Source organism: Schistocerca cancellata, chromosome 4, assembly GCF_023864275.1.
Source record: "Schistocerca cancellata isolate TAMUIC-IGC-003103 chromosome 4, iqSchCanc2.1, whole genome shotgun sequence".
In the NCBI taxonomy this organism is placed as follows: Eukaryota; Metazoa; Arthropoda; class Insecta; order Orthoptera; family Acrididae; genus Schistocerca; species Schistocerca cancellata.
In genome coordinates, this window is record NC_064629.1 from 735,022,557 (window position 1) to 735,042,910 (window position 20,354).

Sequence of the window (20,354 nt, forward strand, 5' to 3'; positions counted from 1 at the left end):
TCGTCTTTGGGACAGTTATCATGTTCGTTAAAGTGTTTCATGCCGATCTTAACATGTCTGCATTTCATACCAGTACAATAAATCAAAATGTAAGTTTCTAATGTTATTATGATACTCACTCATACTCGATGCAGTTCCCAATTAAAAGTTACACTACTAGGGACAGAAGCATTCTAGGGCTGCACTGCTTTGGGTTAGTCTTGTTATTACAAGTTGCATGGATCATATATAGGGAAGGGTTCATACGATTGAGCTATTGCACATGGAGAGAGGGAGGACAGAATCTGTACTGGTTCAAATGGCTCTGGTAGTAAGGGGTAGGGACCTCTTTTCGGGGATTGAGGTAGAGTCAAGCTGCTGTTATTCTTTCTATAGAATAGATGAACACTGCTAGTCTCTGTCCTAGCAGCGAAGAACCCCCATCTGGAGAGTAGTCCGGAGTGAGGGGTTGGAAGGGTACCAGTCTATATGGTCTGTCTTCCGTCTTTCATAGGCCCTTACGCTCCGACTTCTTCATTTCCCTTTCTTTATTCCCCTATTGGAGTGCAGATTCAGTGTGGCCGAGCGGTTCTAGGCGCTTCAGTCCGGAACCACGCTGCTGCTACGACCGCAGGTTCAAATCCTACTTCGGGCATGGATGTGTGTGATGTCCTTAGGTTAGTTAGGTTTATGTAGTTCTAAGTCTAGGGGACTGATGTCCTTATGTTAGTTAGGTTTATGTAGTTCTAAGTCTATGGGACTGATGACCTCAGATGTTAAGTCCCTTAGTGCTTAGAGCCATTTGAACCATTTTTGTAAATTCCTTAGGCTAGGGCAACAGGTACAAAACCTACAACGCTTCGGACAGTCTCTATTGTCCTCGAACTGTTACTCCAGTCTACAGTTAAAACAAAACTTACTAAACACCAACTGGGTAAACACCCTTTTAGAAAAATTTAAAATCGGTTCGGTCACTGTCCAATCTAACATTGTATGGTAAGATGACTTATGAACCTCAACATCAGTGTACACAATACAGCAAGTATATATGAAGCACCGCTCCTTTGACAGGGAGTCCACTAACAAAATACTTCCTTTCTACTGTACCATAGTCGCAGAAACTTTAGACTATACCTCCAGCATGTCTTTGTACCTTGGTACAGAATCATATTTAAATAATTATAATCTTTTCATTAGATAAACTGTAGTCCTTTCTCCAAAAAGCCAATAAGTTGTCAGAAGTTTTGTAACATAACTATTAGATTCCAAGTTTTGAGGAATGGAATTCCTATTAATTATCATCCCATCATTCACTTACGAATGGTCTCAGAACTTGAATGTTGTACATACCTTTATCTTTTCCCATCCCCAGGTCAGGTAATACACACTAAGACAAAAAAAGAAAGGAACCCGATGCACCATGGAGCAGTTATCCGAATTGGACAGAAATTGGTATATGTACATGTACATGTGCAGACAAACAAATGATTGTAATTTCAGAAGAATTGTCAATAACGCATTGGTCATCCTCAAGCCCTTATGCGAGCAGTTATTCGTCTTGGCGTTGACTGATAGAATTTTTTGGTATCCTCCTGAGGGATATCATACCAAGTTCTGTCCAACTGGCGTGTTAGTTGAATCCCAAGCTGGTTGGTGGGCCCTGCCCATATATTTCCAACGTTCTCAATTAAGAAGAGATCACGTGACCTTGCAAGCCAACGTAGGGTTTGGCAAGCAAACTCTTGCCGTGTGCATTATCTTGCTGAAATGTAAGCCCCAGTTGACATGTCATGAAGGTCAACAAAACGGGAAGTATAATATCGACGACCTGCCGCTGTGCTGTGAGGATGTCGCCGATGACAACCAAACAGATCCTTCTATGAAAGGAATTGGCACCCCAGACTATCACTCCTGGTTGTCGAGCTGTATGGCGGGCGACGGGCAAGTTGGAATCCTATTATTGCCTGGGGAGTCTCTAGACACACCTAGCTGGTCATCAGGGGTCACTTCAAGGTGGGACTCTTCACTGAAGACAATTCTGTCCCAGTCAATGCGATTCCAAGCCGAATACATATCTAGAGACGCCCGGGACAGTAATGAGATACCAAACTGACTGTGACCTGCTGTACAGCCCGACAGATCCCTTTGGTTTCCATCTACGGCGTCCCTATAGCACAGCGATACGTCGACGATATTCTACGCTCTGTTTTGTTGCTCTTCATGGCAAGCCGTCCTGAGCTCATATTTCAGGAAGATAATGCCAGCCCACACACGCAGCGAGAGTTTCTATTGCTTATCTTCGTGCTTGAAAAACCCTACTTTGGCCAGCAAGGTCGACAAAATGTCTCCCCACTTGAGAACATTTTGAGCATTACAAGTAGGGTCCTCCACCCATTTAGGGATTTTGACGATCTAACGCTCCAGTTGGATAGAATATGGCACGATATCTCTCGGGAGGACATCCAGCACCTCTTTCAGTCAGTACCAAGCCGAATAATTACTTGCATAAGGGCCAGAGGCGGACCGACTAGTTACTAACTTACTCCGTCCGAACAGGCCTTGGAAGGCCCGACGGTACCCACCGGTCGCCGTGTCGTCCTCAGACCACAGGCTTCACTGGGTAGGGGCAATGGTCAGCACTCCGTTCTCCCGGCCGTATGTCAGTTTACGAGACCGAAGCCGCTATTTCTCAACCAAGTAGCTCCTCAGTTTGCCTCACAAGGGCTGAGTGCACCCCGCTTCCCAACAGCGCTTGGGAAACCGGATGGTCACCCATCCAAGTGCTAGTCCAGTCCGACAGCGCTTAACTTCGGTGATCTGACGGGAGCCGGTGTTACCACTGCGGCAAGGCCGTTGGTAGTTACCAACTTGCTCAAGTAATAAAAGTTTTCCTCTTGAATAAATCACCTATTTTTTTCTGAAATTGCAATATTTGTTTGTCTACACATCTACCAATTTCCATCCCATTCGGGTAATTCCTTCGTGGTGCATTTTTTTGTTCTTGGAGTGTACTGCTGCTTTTGGCTGTGGCATTTTAGTTACTAGAAATTGTCTCTATTACAGTGGATAGAAATTACTTACGGCACTATCACTTTTAAACCTTTTATTAAGGTTTTTGACTAAAACCAAGTCTCCTATCTAGTATTGTATTGGGGTACCTTCCTCCCACCTTTTCTTCCTTATCTCTACCTGCCGTGTTTACGATTCCTTAATATTATTATATAATACTGGTTGGATATTACCATTCCTTTCTGGCCATTGAACCCACCTCAGAATTAGTTTGCCTTCGACTTGCTCTTCAACTATTTCCACTTTAGAGACTTTTGTGGCAGAGTGTGGCAGCTCGTTCAGTCACGCATGACACTTGCAGAGGGATTTCTTTGAGGATGGTACTTCGAAATTAAAATGTAATTTACGTTTTCCCATGCTAGAAATTCTTTGAACCATTTGTTGCACAATAGGTTCTTACGTTTACCAACATTTTTAAAGTAATGATCTTCTAACTTAGTTATCGCGTTATTGGTCGTTGCTCTTTTAAGTGGATATAGTTAAACCAACTCAGACCAGCATTATAAGACAGCAAAAATGTGTCCCACTACTTACCAGCCTCAAGGCAATGGATCATAGATGTCCAACGCCGAAACTCCCTTAGCTTTCTTGGAATAATTGGATACGGAATGCACTTTAACGTTTGGATGAATCTGTCTTGATCTTAATATTTTCCTTGCTTGGTGAGTGATATTTCTGATGTAATAGTACATATTTCTATGCATGATATATTTCTTAGAATCAGCATAGCCTACATGTATATACCAAGTTAGTAATTTTATGGTATCTTCTCGTATGCATAGTAACCACTTTGTGCATTGTTCTTCCTGTGAAATAAGATTCCCTTGTGTAGTTTTCACTGGTCATTGGTATTTGCATTGTTTTGTTTTCAGTTATCGATATGAATTCTCAAATGTGCATCTTACCTTTGCTCTTTTTCTAAATTGCAACAGAAATTTGTTATGTCTTTTTCATATATACAGGGTGTTTCAAAAATGACCGGTATATTTCAAACGGCAATAAAAACTAAATAAGCAGCGATAGAAATACACCGTTTGTTGCAATATGCTTGGAACAACAGTACATTTTCAGGCAGACAAACTTTCGAAATTACAGTAGTTACAATTTTCAACAACAGATGGCGCTGCGGTCTGGGAAACTCTATAGTACGATATTTTCCACATATCCACCATGCGTAGCAATAATATAGCGTAGTCTCTGAATGAAATTACCCGAAACCTTTGACAACGTGTCTGGCGGAATGGCTTCACATGCAGATGAGATGTACTGCTTCAGCTGTTCAATTGTTTCTGGATTCTGGCGGTACACCTGGTCTTTCAAGTGTCCCCACAGAAAGAAGTCACAGGGGTTCATGTCTGGCGAATAGGAAGGCCAATCCACGCCGCCTCCTGTATGTTTCGGATAGCCCAAAGCAATCACACAATCATCGAAATATTCATTCAGGAAATTAAAGACGTCGGCCGTGCGATGTGGCCGGGCACCATCTTGCATAAACCACGAGGTGTTCGCAGTGTCGTCTAAGGCAGTTTGTACCGCCACAAATTCACGAAGAATGTCCAGATAGCGAGATGCAGTAATCGTTTCGGATCTGAAAAATGGGCCAATGATTCCTTTGGAAGAAATGGCGGCCCAGACCAGTACTTTTTGAGGATGCAGGGACGATGGGACTGCAACATGGGGCTTTTCGGTTCCCCATATGCGCCAGTTCTGTTTATTGACGAAGCCGTCCAGGTAAAAATAAGCTTCGTCAGTAAACCAAATGCTGCCCACATGCATATCGCCGTCATCAATCCTGTGCACTATATCGTTAGCGAATGTCTCTCGTGCAGCAATGGTAGCGGCGCTGAGGGGTTGCCGCATTTGAATTTTGTATGGATAGAGGTGTAAGCTCTGGCGCATGAGACGATACGTGGACGTTGGCGTCATATGGACCGCAGCTGCAACACGGCGAGCGGAAACCCGAGGCCGCTGTCGGATCACCTGCTGCACTAGCTGCACGTTGCCCTCTGTGGTTGCTGTACGCGGTCGCCCTACCTTTCTAGCACGTTCATCTGTCACGTTCCCAGTCCGTTGAAATTTTTCAAACAGATCCTTTATTGTATCGCTTTTCGGTCCTTTGGTTACATTAAACCTCTGTTGAAAACTTCGTCTTGTTGCAACAACACTGTGTTCTAGGCGGTGGAATTCCAACACCAGAAAAATCCTCTGTTCTAAGGAATAAACCATGTTGTCTACAGCACACTTGCACGTTGTGAACAGCACACGCTTACAGCAGAAAGACGACGTACAGAATGGCGCACCCACAGACTGCGTTGTCTTCTATATCTTTCACATCACTTGCAGCGCCATCTGTTGTTGAAAATTGTAACTACTGTAATTTCGAAAGTTTGTCCGCCTGAAAATGTACTGTTGTCCCAAGCATATTGCAACAAACGGTGTATTTCTATCGCTGCTCGTTTAGTTTTTATTGCCGTTTCAAATATACCGGTCATTTTTGAAACACCCTGTATCAACCCTTAAAAATTAATTGCAACGTTTCGTCTTTCTTTTACATCTTGATTTGACTGAAGGCCTACTGGTAGTTTACATATTGCACCTGATACTATGTTATCTTGTCCCCTTATTTATGTAACAGAAAATCTAAACTCCTGTACAAAGAGAGCCCGTCCTGTGAGTCTACTATGTCGTAGTTTTCTTTTCAGTATAAATTTTAATGCACTATGATTAGCGAGCATTATTAAACGCCCATAAAGATTCTTTTCCTGTTAAGGTGTAGTTCCATTCATGCTGTATAAATCAATCTACTATCAAAAGTTATTGGTCTGTTTTATATTGTGTTGTGCATATTATATTCCTGACATATGTGGCATCCTAGATCGTAGTCTGACAGATCGACTGCTGAATGGAAAGGCAGAGAGAAGTAGTTGTGGCCGAGCGGTTCTAGGCGCTTCAGTCTGGAACCGTGCGACCGCTACGGTCGCAGGTTCGAATCCTGCCTCGGGCATGGATGTGTGGGATGTCCTTAGGTTAGTTAGGTTTAAGTAGTTCTAAGTTCTAGGGGACTGATGACCTATGATGTTAAGTCCCATAGTCCTCAGAGCCATTTATTATGACTATGTACCCTGCCCCTGCAAACTTCGTTAACGTTTCATATATTATGAGTGCCCTGTTTCTTCCTGGTTCAGTTATTTTGTTGGCAGTGCATGTTCCGAATACCAATCGTACAGTTCTGTCTGGTTTTTTAACGACTACTAAAGGATTATTGTAACAACCACCAGATATTTCTATTATATTCCACTGTAACATTCTACTAATTTCCTTTCATATCAATAGCTTTGTAGATACTAGTATAAAATATGGTCTTATGCAGAATAGACGGTGAGGGTTAATCTTTAAAGTACAAACGAAATCTTTAATAATTCCTCATCTCATTGAGAAGACATTTAATTGTTTGCATAATAAAGTAATTACATCCACTTTTTAATTTGTGTTAACGTTTTCTGGTTTATTTGTTTTGTTGATTTGTGGTTTTTGTCTGTCTCTAAATCTTAATTGCATTATTGATGATTGCTATTTTGTCGTAATTCAGCTTCTGTGATAAGATTTAAACTCAATCTGTGAGTAGTTATTTGTTCGAAGTACATCGTAACTATTTCTTCTTGTTGGCTATATGGAAATGTTGCTGCTCCATTATGGAGATTTAATGACACCTGTTCTGAAAGCCAGTCTACGCCTAGAATTACAGGTACATTTAAACCTGCAACGATGAACACTGGTGTATAATTATTTAATGTGAATGTAATGAATAACTCATCATGTACTACTGGATTATCCATTATTTTTGTTATTCCTCTTATCTTTATTCCTATTACTGCTGAGCTTGGAAATACATCCACTAAGTTATTTCGTTCCAAGAAATAGTGATCAGTCACTGGAACATCGCTACCCAAATCCAAAATTATTCCTACTTGTTCATTTGCTACTATACATCTTACATTTGGTATTATACAGGGTGAGTCATCTAACATTACCGCTGGATATATTTCATAAACCACATCAAATACTGACGAATCGATTCCACAGACCGAACGTGAGGAGAGGGGCTAGTGTAATTGGTTAATACAAACCATACAAAAATGCACGGAAGTATGTTTTTTAACACAAACCTACGTTTTCTTAAATGGAAGCCCGTTAGTTTTGTTGGCACATCTGAACATATAAACAAATACGTAATCAGTGCCGTTTGTTGCATTGTAAAATGTTAATTACATCCGGAGATATTGTAAGCTAAAGTTGTCGCTTGAGTACCACTGCCCGGCGCTGTTCGATCGTATGTATCGGAGAGCACCGAATTACGTAGGGATCCAAAGGGAACGGTGATGGACCTTAGGTACAGAAGAGACTGGAACAGCACATTACGTCCACATGCTAACACCTTTTTATTGGTCTTTTTCACTGACGCACATGTACATTACCATGAGGGGTGAGGTAAAAGTACACACGTGGTTTCCGTTTTCAATTACGGAGTGGAATAGAGTGTGTCCCGTCATATCAGGCCAATAGATGTTCAATGTGGTGGCCATCATTTGCTGCACACAATTGCAATCTCTGGCGTAATGAATGTCGTACACGCCGCAGTACATCTGGTGCAATGTCGCCGCAGGCTGCCACAATACGTTGTTTCATATCCTCTGGGGTTGTAGGCACATCACGGTACACTTTCTCCTTTAACGTACCCCACAGAAAGAAGTCCATAGGTGTAAGATCAGGAGAACGGGCTGGCCAATTTATGCGTCCTCCACGTCCTATGAAACGCCCGTCGAACTTCCTTTCAAGGGTCAGCCTAGTGTTAATTGCGGAATGTGCAGGTGCACCATCATGCTGATACCACATACGTCGACGCGTTTCCAGTGGGACATTTTCGAGCAACGTTGGCAGATCATTCTGTAGAAACGCGATGTATGTTGCAGCTGTTTGGGCCCCTGCAATGAAGTGAGGACCTGTGAGGTGGTCGCCAATGATTCCGCACCATACATTTACAGTCGACGGTCGCTGTTGCTCTACCTGTCTGAGCCAGCGAGGATTGTCCACGGACCAGTAATGCATGTTCCGTAGATTCACTGCCCCGTGGTTTGCGAAACCCGCTTCATCGGTAAACAGGTAGAACTGCAACGCATTCTCTATTATGCCCATTGACAGAATTGCACTCGATGATTAAAGTCATCACCATGTAATTGCTGATGTAGCGACACATGAAACAAATGAAAGCGGTGACGATGCAGTATGCGCATGACACTACTTTGACTCAGTCCACCGGCTCTCGCAATGTCCCGTGTACTCATGTGTGGGTTCATGGCAACAGCAGCTAACACACCAACTGCACCCGCTTCTCCTGTGACGGGCCTGTTACGGACCCGTTTGTGTGCTACGACCGTACCTGTAGCATACAGTTGGCGGTAGATGTTTTGCAATGTGCGGCACGTTGGATGCTCTCTCTCCGGGTACCGTTCTGCATACACCCTGCAGGCTTCAGCTGCATTTCGTCTACACTCGCCATTGATGAGTATCATCTCCGCCTTTTCAGAGTTCGAATACACCATGGTCACAGTTCCTACAACACTACACTATCACAGACGTCTGGTAACACGGTGTACTACAGTTGGTCTCCGTGCGGAGACGAATGCAGAATAACAATAGCAGCAAGTGCTACATGCGGACACTGCGACAGCTAGACCAAACCACAACAGTGCACTACAGCTACACTCGTAAACACGGTCGTCATCGTAAACATGTCCCTGCAGATGCTGCTCGCTGACCGTGGCCCGTGTTTGTTACAACACGCAACTGAACGTCGGAGGTTTCAAGCGTCAACTTCAGGTTACAATATCTCCGGATGTAATTAACATTTTACAATGCAACAAACGGCAATGATTACGTATTTGTTTATATGTTCAGATGTGCTAACAAAACTAACGTGGTTCCGTTTAAAAAAACGTAGGTTTGTGTTAAAAAACATACTTCCGTGCATTTTTGTATGGTTTGTATTAAACAATTACACTAGCCCCTCTCCTCACGTTCGGTCTGTGGAATCGGTTCGTCAGTATTTGAATTGGTTTACGAAATATATCCAGCGGCAACGTTAGGTGACTCACCCTGTATATTCTTTTATTGATTGTATATTTTCTTGTAATAATTTTTTTAATGTACTGTTATGATCATACGTAATCAAACGTGAAGCAGTTTGTTGTTACTGGTTTTGCATTGCTTCAGAGGACTGAGTCCCTTCCCAGGAGCATATTAGTTTTTCCTTTCTGTGTTTATATTATTGTTGAATGCACTTTCATAGTTTCTGTTATTATTTCCCTTTATGTATCTATTTCCAGTTCGAATTTGATCCTGACCGTTTTGTCCTCTGTTTCCTACATTTGCAGTGTCTCCTCTAGTTAAAGGGGATCCTCTATTGTTATCGTTACGTTGGTTAGCGTTGTTGCTAATGTTGCCTGTTTGCCATCTCCCCGACTGTCTTTCCACTGTATCTACTTATTCTAAGCATTCTAATAAACTGTTGACATTTTTTCAGTCCTTTCATACTAGCTTGTTTCTCACTCTCCATGGTAATCGGCTAACTGCTACCTCCAGTAGGTGTTGTTCTCCTATGGAGCGTCTAAAGACGTTGCCTTGTTAATGTTCTATTCTACGAAATCCCTTTAGCTATTCCATGAATTACTGTTATAAGGTTTGGAACCTTAAAGTTCGAGTCGTAATTACTTTTGGGCGCCTTCGCGCCGTTATTTAAAAATGTTCAAATGTTTGTTAATTTCCAAGGGACCAAACTGCTAAGGTCATCGGCCCCTAGACTTACACACTACTTAAACTAACTTATACTAAGAACAACACACACAACCATGCCCGAGGGAGGACTCGAACCTCCGGCGGGAGTGGTCCGTTATTTAGATTTGAAATCAGATTTGAAAGTGTGATAAGTTGTAAAATCATCTAATTGTAGCATGCCCCATATATTCTGCGTCCCTGTCGTATGACTTATTACAAATCGTATCTTACTATGAGCTGTCCAAGATTCTGGTAACATACCCTTAAACCAGGTTAGAAACAGAACGGGATGGATGTCTCCTGGACGTAAAAATTTTGACAATTTTTGACTGAATCCTTTATGTAGTATCGTAGTGAAAACGTCACATTTATTGCTTACTATTCGTATTGTTTGTTAACAGATTTTCCATTTCCTCTATTAATTGCTTTTTTGTTTCTTCTAAAGATAAACTGTTACAGCGTGATCCTTTTGTAGTGGTAGTAAAGTTCCAACTACTATTAGCTGTTGAAGCTTTCTCACCTACGAGCGTAGCTGCTAGATATATGGACCTATTTTCGAAAAAACTCTTTAGGCTTAGTGCGCAATTCTGAGCATTTGTAGTCTACGTTCTAATTATAATCAAAGAGAAAACATCTATATTCGCATTTGTATATTTATGTAATAGTGTTTTAGAGTGTTTTAGTGTACGATAATTCTTTTTCTAAAGCCTCAATTCTTTGCAATATTTTGTCCTGTTCTGTCTTTATATTAAGTACGTATTGACGTTTACCGTCATCTTACTCTCCTCAATTTCTAATTTCAAAAACACGAACAAATCCTAAGTTTGATTGTGGCTCTAATCTATTCATTCTTCCTTTAACCTGGGCAGCGGAGTCATTAATTTTAATATCCAGGCCACTGAATCCGGTCTCTAAATTTGTAAACCTGTTATCGATTTGCGTCAATCTGTCACGTTGTGAGCCTCCGTCATCCATTTGCGCGACTCTGTTATTCATATGTGTAAATTGTTCTAAGACCACCTGCGTGAACACTTTCGTGGTCATATCACTCTCTATAAAATCCATGTTAATAGTATTAGGAAATTCACCTGTTTCTATCTTAATAACAGCGAGAGATAAATATGGTTCAAATTACTCTGAGCACTATGGGACTTAACTGCTGCAGTCATCGGTCCCCTAGAACTTAGAACTACTTAAACCTAACTAACCTAAGGACATCACACACATCCATGCCCGAGGCAGGATTCGAACCTGCGACCGTACCGGTCACGCGGTTCCAGACTGTATCGCCTAGAGATAAATAAACATATTAACATGTAAACATAATTCAAAACTGTCTTGTTTGTCGTTATAATCGCTGAAGATAAGTATGTTGCGTCGTAACAACTGACTGCAGAATTCTATATCTCATGCACCAGTATCTGTATCTGAATCACCACAAAATCATAACAATTCACTTAAAAAAAATTATTTCACCCACTACGTTGATTTGTCATGAGTTATAAAACTACCTTAGCCTACCGTAGTCTATGAGAAGTAAGTGTAGACTACGGTAGTTCCCCGACAGACTTCGTCAGGTAAGGTCCTACTCATGTTACCTATACATTAGATATGTTGCATACCTGTTGGGCGTTACTTCATTTCGATCGCATTGTTTGCGTGTGCATCAGTATATTACCACACTGAAGAGCCAAAGAAACTGGTACACCCACCTAATATCGTGTAAGGCCGCCACGAGCACGCAGAAAGGCCGCAACACGACGTGCCATGGACTTGACTAGTCTGAAGCAGTGCTGGATGGAACTGGCACCATGAATCCTGCAGGGCTGTCCATACATCCGTAAGAGTACGAGGGGGTGGAGATCGCTTCTGAATACCACGTTGCAAGGCATCCCATATATGCTCAATAATGTTCATGTCTGGGGATTGGTTGGTTGGTTGGTTGGGGAAGGAGACCAGACAGCGTGGTCATCGGTCTCATCGGATTAGGGAAGGATGGGGAAGGAAGTCGGCCGTGCCCTCTCAGAGGAACCATCCCGGCATTTGCCTGGAGTGATTTAGGGAAATCACGGAAAACCTAAATCAGGATGGCCGGACGCGGGATTGAACCGTCGTCCTCCCGAATGCGAGTCCAGTGTCTAACCACTATGTCTGGGGAGTTTGGTGGCCAGCGGAAGTGTTTAAACTCAGAAGAATGTTCCTGGAGCCACTTTGTAGAAATTCTAGATGTGTGGAATATCGCATTGTGCTGGGATTGCCCAAGTCCGTCGGAATGCACAGTGGGCATGAATGGCTGCAGGTGATCAGATAGAATGCATACGTACATGTCACCTGTCGGAGTCGTATCTTGACTATCAAGAGTTCCGTATCACTCCAACTGCACACGCCCCACACCATTCAAAAATGGTTCAACCGGCTCTGAGCACTATGGGATTTAACTACTGAGGTCGTCAGTCCCTAGAACTTAGAACTACTGAAACCGAACTAACCTAAGGACATCACACACATCCATGCCCGAGGCAGGATTCGAACCTGCGACCGTAGCGGTCACGCGGTTCCAAACTGACGCGCTTAGAACCGCACGGCCACACCGGCCGGCCCCCACACCATTACAGAGCCTCCACCACCTTGAACAGTCCCCTGCTGACATGCAGGATCCATGAATACATGAGATTGTCTCCATACCCATACACGTCCATCCGCTCGATACAATCTAAAACGAGACTCGCCCGACCAGGCAACATGTTTCCAGTCATCAACGTTCCAGTGTCAGTGTTGACGGGCCCAGGCGAGGCATAAAGCTTTGTTTCGTTGAATCTGCAGCAATTTTCGGATGGGCTGCACTTCTTTCACGTTGAACGATTGTCTTCAGTCGTCGTTGGTCCCGTTCTTGTACGATCTTTTCCCGACCGCGGCGATGTCGGAGATTTGATGTTTTACCGGATTCCTGATATTCACGGTACACTCGTGGAATGGTCGTACGGGAAATTCCCCACTTCATCGCTACCTCGGAGATGCTGTGTCCCATCGCTCGTGCGCCGACTATAACACCATGTTCAAAATCACTTATATCTTGACAACGTGCCATTGTAGCAGCAGTAACCGATCTAACAACTGCGTCAGACACTTGATGTCTTATATAGGCTTTGCCGACCGCAGCACCGTATTCTGCCAGTTTACATATCTCTGTATTTGAATACGCCTACCTATACCAGTTTCTTTGCGCTTCAGTGTAGATTCCCCTAGAAACTGGAGCGGTGAACCATCTAGAAACTGTCTGAGGATATATAGAGGGCAGCGCACCCTATGGAACATTTTCGCTCTACGTAGTTATCCTCCAGTCTGTTACTTCAAAGTAAACAGTATTTACAACAAAATTGAAATTGTCAATATTTAATTCAGGTTTTATACGAAAATTGTAGTATTGTAACGTGAAACAGAAGGATGTTGTAGCTAAAATTAAAAACAAGCAGTACAGTTTTATCACGTAGCGATAATTGACGAAATTTACCAAAAAAAAGAAATAAAGAAAATGCAGAGCAAAAACATATCAAATGTCACTTCAGTGTTTCGTCGACCTTGTATAAAATATGTTTCTGTTATTCATAAACAAGTTTCGCACTTATCAATAGTACCAGCAAACTCTTGCCTTTGATCATGATGAAGAATATTCCAATAAGTACAACATAACGACAATAATTATGTAGATTTTTTTTATGTTTGCCGATATAGACTGTATTTGCATCAAACGTGATTGCTCTAGTTACATAAAAGCGCGGGAGATACGCGATCAATCAATTTTTCTTATTTATAAAATGCAGTTTACACTTTTAAGGATATAAATACATAATGGAATAAAACTGAACGATGTGGGTTCTGTTTGTGCGCAGAGAAAAAACACCGAGCGTGGTGGCACAGTGGTTAGCACACTGGACTCGCATTCGGGAGGACGACGGTTCAAACCGGCGTTCGGTCGTTCTGATTTGTGTTTCCCGTGTTTTCCCTAAATCGCTTCAGGCAATTGCCGCGATGCTTCCTTTGAAAGGGCACGGCCGACTTCCTTCCCCATCCTCCCCTAATCCGATGGGACCGACGATCTCGCTGTTTGGTCCCCTACCCCAAATCAACCGGCCGCTCTTTCTGGTACTACTACTTCAAAGCGTCGTTGACTTCTGCCTGCCTTTGCACATGTAACTCAAGTTTGTCTTGAATGCGACTGGATATTACTTTACTTACCTTCGGTTGAACTTGCTCTATCGTTATGTGAATGGTCTTCACTGCTCTTATCTCTTTAATTTCGGTTAATAAGCACTTGTCGCATAGTATCATACATTCATTTATGTTTCTTTTCCTACCAATGCAACCAATACTATCGGCGCTATCGGTAACCCTACCATTTAATAGTACATTTATGTGCCGTACCAAAACCAGAACGTAACTGTAGTTGTGACACATTGCGTCGCGTTGTCAGCGACCCTGCCACTGCCAGCTAGTAGCTGCTACTGCCGTCGCTGAGTACTGCTAGTGCCTTCTCGTGGTGATACGGGGAACTGCAACTCCACTGCCAGCCTGCGTTGCACTGCCCGACACACCCAACAAACCGGCCGCTCTTTCTGGTACTACTACTTCAAAGCGTCGTTGACTTCTGCCTGCCTTTGCACATGTAACTCAAGTTTGTCTTGAATGCGATTGGATATTACTTTACTTACCTTCGGTTGAACTTGCTCTATCGTTATGTGAATGGTCTTCACTGCTCTTATCTCTTTAATTTCGGTTAATAAGCACTTGTCGCATGGTATTGTTTCGTGGTAATCTCGCTGTTTACTTGCGTAGAAACGTTATGTTGATAACGTTTTTAAGGTAATATTTTTCTGGATTAACTTCAAAATGAACTATAAGTGTCCAATATACTGTATAATTCTTCTTTTAATGTGGTTTATATCACTTTCCTTGATAAAAACAATCTATTGTAGTATCAGTCTTCATCACCTGGCAAAGATCTTCGCAATTAGTTTCCTTTTTTTTTTTGTTTTTTAATTCTCAGTTTAATTTTCTCCCTGTAGGTTCGTTTTGCTCTAGCGTCTCCGCGTGCGAGATTTCTGTCGATATGCGTGTTACTAATAAACTACACATCTGCCCTGTAGCAGTCATCGCACTCCCGGCAAGACGAAATCATCTTAAATGGAGTTACAATCGGACTTCATTACGCGTTGACTATCCATCAGGCAAGAGATTAGCGAGTGTCTCTATGTTAGAGTGACATCCAGTTCGTTCTAGTCGTTGGTATTCCTCGGAACCGGACAGGGCGCAGCAATCTCTTTGCTGCACTTGCGATGACGTCAAGCACGGTGTTACAGATCTCGTCGCCGCACGAAGTCCGTAAGGAATACTTCATGCAAAGAAATACAACTGCCACGACAGAATTCACTCCGTAATAAACTTACATAGTACATAATAAAGACAGCTCTAACTTTTTAAATTACTTTTCTACTCAATTTCACCAAAACGCATCACTATATACCATTGTTCATTTATATATCAAGCTGGTACGGGATTTTCCTATTAAACAGACTGTTTGCTTTCTTAAATTCTTACCAACAAAATTGCAGAAACTCTCGTACCCTGTCAATCGCCACAGTTAACGTTTCCGCGTTTACCACACGTACGTCGGAAAGACACGAATGTCACACCAATCCCTTGCCTACACGTCGGTGCTTATATACCCTCATAAGAGTCGCACTAGAGAGCATATACTTGGGGCTTCCAATACCTAATACAACATATTTTTCTGGAAGCCGTTTGATTTTATTCAGAACTCCAATGCACCATATCATTCCCCACTCTTTTGGCACCAACCCCTATTTTTCAACATAATATTCGTTCGCGCGACGGCCTTACGCCACCTTACTGTGAGGGCCTGTTTGCTCGCATGGTACTACTCTTCCACTGGACGTCGGAGCCAACATCTTGCTGCATCAATAACGTCCCCATCATCCACGTACTGCTTCCCGAGAAATGCATCCTTCATTGGGCTAAACAGGTGGAAATCGGAAGGTGCGAGATCAGGGTGCATGAGGATGAACAGTACAATGAAGTTTTGCGAGCTCCTCTCCGACGTGCAAACCTGTGTGAGCCCTTGTGTTGTCAGGGAGAAGGAGAAGTTCGTTTGCCTCACGTCGTATGAGAGTGTCCGCACGTTCTAACATTGCAAGGAGTCACAGTTGTGTGCGGCCGGCCGGCACGCGGGAAATCGGACAGGTTTGCGCGACCTTGTTGAGTGATGACAGACGCCTCGTTCAACGACTCACCGTGCTTTTGTTCAGTGCCAGGTCACCGCACATTTTCTGAAAGCGCCTATGAAAATCTGCTTTGCTCTGGCTTTCCGCCAAACGAAATTCAATGACAGCTCTCTGCTTGGAACGCACCTCCGTTACAGACGCCATTTTGAAAGCTACATATAGCGCCGTCACCTATCGGAACTTCATGAAACCGTAGGGGCTGAAACGGGAAAGTTCCATATGGCCCACAACAAATTCCACATTTTCTTAACCGAAATGGGCCGAGAGAGACAATGTTTCGCAATATTTATTGTATACCCCCCCGTATGCTGCAGTAACGTTCTCCAGCGGGAAATTTTTGATCGTCCCTTATAGAGTGTTACGAATGTCCCTCCCTAATATGGTGGAGCTGGTATGGAAGAACTCAGACAAGAGCAGTGGAGTCCTCAATGATTTAAGTATTAATGCCATTTTGTCATACGATGACGTGGTTGGAGACCGTGGCTGTTATTTGAAGACCAATGTTGGTGTTGAGACAGCAACCAGCCACAAATTTATTTTAAGTTCCTTCATTCAAAAGTTACCGTTACCCATTTCGAATCATTACGATTCATCGTCAGTCGGCTTTCATGCTTTCATTACAACATGTGCTGCGTGTTTTACTGATTAGTTATCCTAAAATATAAATAATACATAATTATAAGCACGTGACAAAGATGGTTGAGTTACAGATTTGCATTGGGATGTGACTCACGTGAAATGTCGGTTTGGAGTACTTGTTTTCAGAGTTTTCGTCCAGCAGACAACGTTTGTAGTTTTCGCCGCATTCACATCATTGCACACATACACTCCTGGAAATGGAAAAAAGAACACATTGACACCGGTGTGTCAGACCCACCATACTTGCTCCGGACACTGCGAGAGGACTGTACAAGCAATGATCACACGCACGTCACAGCGGACACACCAGGAACCGCGGTGTTGGCCGTCGAATGGCGCTAGCTGCGCAGCATTTGTGCACCGCCGCCGTCAGTGTCAGCCAGTTTGCCGTGGCATACGGAGCTCCATCGCAGTCTTTAACACTGGTAGCATGCCGCGACAGCGTGGACGTGAACCGTATGTGCAGTTGACGGACTTTGAGCGAGGGCGTATAGTGGGCATGCGGGAGGCCGGGTGGACGTACCGCCGAATTGCTCAACACGTGGGGCGTGAGGTCTCCACAGTACATCGATGTTGTCGCCAGTGGTCGGCGGAAGGTGCACGTGCCCGTCGACCTGGGACCGGACCGCAGCGACGCACGGATGCACGCCAAGACCGTAGGATCCTACGCAGTGCCGTAGGGGACCGCACCGCCACTTCCTAGCAAATTGGGGACACTGTTGCTCCTGGGGTATCGGCGAGGACCATTCGCAACCGTCTCCATGAAGCTGGGCTACGGTCCCGCACACCGTTAGGCCGTCTTCCGCTCACGCCCCAACATCGTGCAGCCCGCCTCCAGTGGTGTCGCGACAGGCGTGAATGGAGGGACGAATGGAGACGTGTCGTCTTCAGCGATGAGAGTCGGTTCTGCCTTGGTGCCAATGATGGTCGTATGCGTGTTTGGCGCCGTGCAGGTGAGCGCCACAATCAGGACTGCATACGACCGAGGCACACAGGGCCAACACCCGGCATCATGGTGTGGGGAGCGATCTCCTACACTGGCCGTACACCACTGGTGATCGTCGAGGGGACACTGAATAGTGCACGGTACATCCAAACCGTCATCGAACCCATCGTTCTACCATTCCTAGACCGGCAAGGGAACTTGCTGTTCCAACAGGACAATGCACGTCCGCATGTATCCCGTGCCACCCAACGTGCTCTAGAAGGTGTAAGTCAACTACCCTGGCCAGCAAGATCTCCGGATCTGTCCCCCATTGAGCATGTTTGGGACTGGATGAAGCGTCGTCTCACGCGGTCTGCACGTCCAGCACGAACGCTGGTCCAACTGAGGCGCCAGGTGGAAATGGCATGGCAAGCCGTTCCACAGGACTACATCCAGCATCTCTACGATCGTCTCCATGGGAGAATAGCAGCCTGCATTGCTGCGAAAGGTGGATATACACTGTACTAGTGCCGACATTGTGCATGCTCTGTTGCCTGTGTCTATGTGCCTGTGGTTCTGTCAGTGTGATCATGTGATGTATCTGACCCCAGGAATGTGTCAATAAAGTTTCCCCTTCCTGGGACAATGAATTCACGGTGTTCTTATTTCAATTTCCAGGAGTGTATAATTGCATAATTGAGCGCTTCAGATTTATCACTGAATGCATTTTCACCACATTTCTATCGTTGCACACGTAAATTTGTATCACTGAGCACTTCAGCTTAGTCACAGAACAGACTTCTAACATGCACCGCATGTTTTGATAGATACATAGTGTTCACAATCATATGAGTGTCAAAGATGCTATGATATATCGTAATATTACAAAGATGCTATATGTTCGGAAAAAGTTCTTATATTCACTTATGCAACTGAAACTCAGCAAAACTAGACACATGTGAGAAAAATGCACTCGCATACAAGGCAGATAAACTGATAATGAAACAACTACATACAAATAATATCCGCCAAAACACTGAACTTCAAGATTTGAAAAAATATTAACAGCAAACTATCTGAAAGTAAAGCACTCATAGTAAAAGCCGGCAAAAAGGAATTTTTTAATCGTAATGCATGTAAGAGAACACATAGAGGAAACCTACAATAAAATTCAAAACTAAACTCCGTAAGCTACTACGAAACTGTAACTTTTTACTGAACAAATATGAAGTACGTAGCTGTATAACAATGAATCCCTCAGCACTTATGCCGGCCGGTGTGGCCAAGCGGTTAAAGGCGCTACAGTCTGGAACCGTGTGGCCGCTACGGTCGCAGGTTCGAATCCTGCCTCGGGCATGGATGTGTGTGATGTCCTTAGGTTAGTTAGGTTTAAGTAGTTCTAAGTTCTAGGGGACTGATGACCTTAGAAATTAAGTCCCATAGTGCTCAGAGCCATTTGAACCATTCAGCACCTAACTTGCGTTCATAGCCAATGGTTCACAAAGAAAATTGTTCCATTCGCCCGATTGTTAACTCAAGAAACAGCCCTGCATACTTCATAAGCCGTAAACTGAAAGACCTCATTACCAGATACTACACATTTGAAAAATAACTACACCATACGTAACACACATGAACTCATAAGCTCAATTAAAGACATTCACATCCCACCAACAGAAAAATTAGCATCACTAGAACTAGTCAACCTATACAGGAACATCCCTATCAAAGAGACTATTAACATTATAAGAAACAATCTTCTTAAATATAAGAAAATTAGTATTGCAGAGATCTACGAACCCATAGAAATACTTACACTTATTCTAGAGAGTAATTACTTCAGCTTTAACAACAAGCTGTACCAACAATATGATGGTTTGGCAATGGGAAGGAGCTTAGCTGGAATATTGGCTGATATTTATATCAACCACATACAACAAAAATTCTTCTCAACCAACCAGCTCACCTCAAACAAAATAATGTACTACAGAAGATATGTTGATGATACAATCTTGCTTTTTGATGGTACAAACAAGGAAATTGATACATTAGCAGCAGATCTAAGCAAAATGCACAAAAATATTAAATTCACAGTTGAACATGAAACTAATAAAAACATTAACTTTCTTGACCTGAAGATTTGCAATAGTAACCATAAACATCAATTTAGTATTTACAGAAAACTTACCACCACAGATGTTAGGATTGACAACTCATCGTGCAACCCTCGCCAACAAATAATGGAATATTTCAGAGCTATGGTACATCGAATTAAAAAAGTGCCAATGAGTGACACAGACCAACAAAATGAAATCAATATAATTAAAACAGTTGCTCATAATAATGGATATAAACCCACAAAAATAGAAAAACTCCACAACAAAATGCAAACAAAAAACACAGTTCCACTAAACAGCAATCCACACAAGCCAAGTCAGTGTGCCACAGAAGCCAAACCTAAATATGCTGCTCTCCCATTCATAGGCCCACTATCAAACCAAATAGCAAACTTATTTAAAAAGAAAAATATCACAATCAGCTTTTCCACAAATAATAAATTACACCAAAAAGTAATCCATGATGTAAACACCTCCAAGAGCCCCTACAGTAAA

At 43.1% G+C, this 20,354-nt stretch overlaps 1 pseudogene; it reads right to left on the reverse strand.

Moving 5' to 3' along the window:
- Window positions 1–2,719: 2,719 nt before the first annotated feature.
- LOC126185625 (5S ribosomal RNA) lies at window positions 2,720–2,837 on the reverse strand (annotated as a pseudogene).
- Window positions 2,838–20,354: the final 17,517 nt, after the last annotated feature.